The following is a 736-nucleotide window of genomic DNA, read 5'->3' on the forward strand; positions in this document are numbered from 1 at the left end:
ATATTATTTTATTTTTTGTTAATATAATTTGATAAAAAAATAAAAAATAAATATAATAGTTAATTTATTACAAAAATTTAAAATATAATAACCATTAAACCTGCAAAATAACCCTTTTAACAGGTTGGCCACAATTTCAACTTTTAATTTCACTGTCCCATGGCATTGTGGCCGTGACAGCTTGTATGAGTAGCTTCTGGATTTATTTAATTTAATTAATTATAATATTGGAGGCCTCCATAGCATAGTGGTAGTGCGTTCGCTTCGTAAGCGAAAGGTCGCGAGTTCGATCCTCGCTGGGGGCTCAGCTTTTGGTTTCCTTATTTGATTTTCTTGTATCTAACACCTTTCAAATGATTTCCTTTTTTCATTCGTAATTTTTTGTAATAAAAAATAGAAAACTCAATATTTTAAATTTTATTTTATGAATCAAAAATAAAATTAGTACATATCTCACTATTATTGTTATTTTATTTATATACACATAATTTTGTCTTTACACTTAAATATAAGATTTTTTTCCCAAAAAACTAAAATTATTATTATTATCATTATAATTTATGAATTAAAAACATCAGCTTTAAAGGATCATTGTAAACATATTTTATATATAACTTATCTACAATTATATATGTTAAATATTTATTATAAAACATTAATATGAAATTGTTCAAATTAAATTTGACTCTGTGAGTCACATAGACAGAATTAGTTGGTTACAAAAATCAATTTTAAG

The 736-nt window shown here is 23.8% G+C and overlaps 1 non-coding gene across 1 annotated transcript; it reads left to right on the plus strand.

Moving 5' to 3' along the window:
- The first annotated feature begins 233 nt into the window (after positions 1-233).
- On the plus strand, positions 234-305 carry TRNAT-CGU (transfer RNA threonine (anticodon CGU)). The gene has a single exon. It is a non-coding gene; the product is annotated as a tRNA-Thr (tRNA).
- The last annotated feature ends 431 nt before the right edge of the window (positions 306-736 follow it).

The sequence above is a fragment of the Diospyros lotus genome, chromosome 3 (assembly GCF_014633365.1).
Source record: "Diospyros lotus cultivar Yz01 chromosome 3, ASM1463336v1, whole genome shotgun sequence".
Taxonomy (NCBI): domain Eukaryota; kingdom Viridiplantae; phylum Streptophyta; class Magnoliopsida; order Ericales; family Ebenaceae; genus Diospyros; species Diospyros lotus.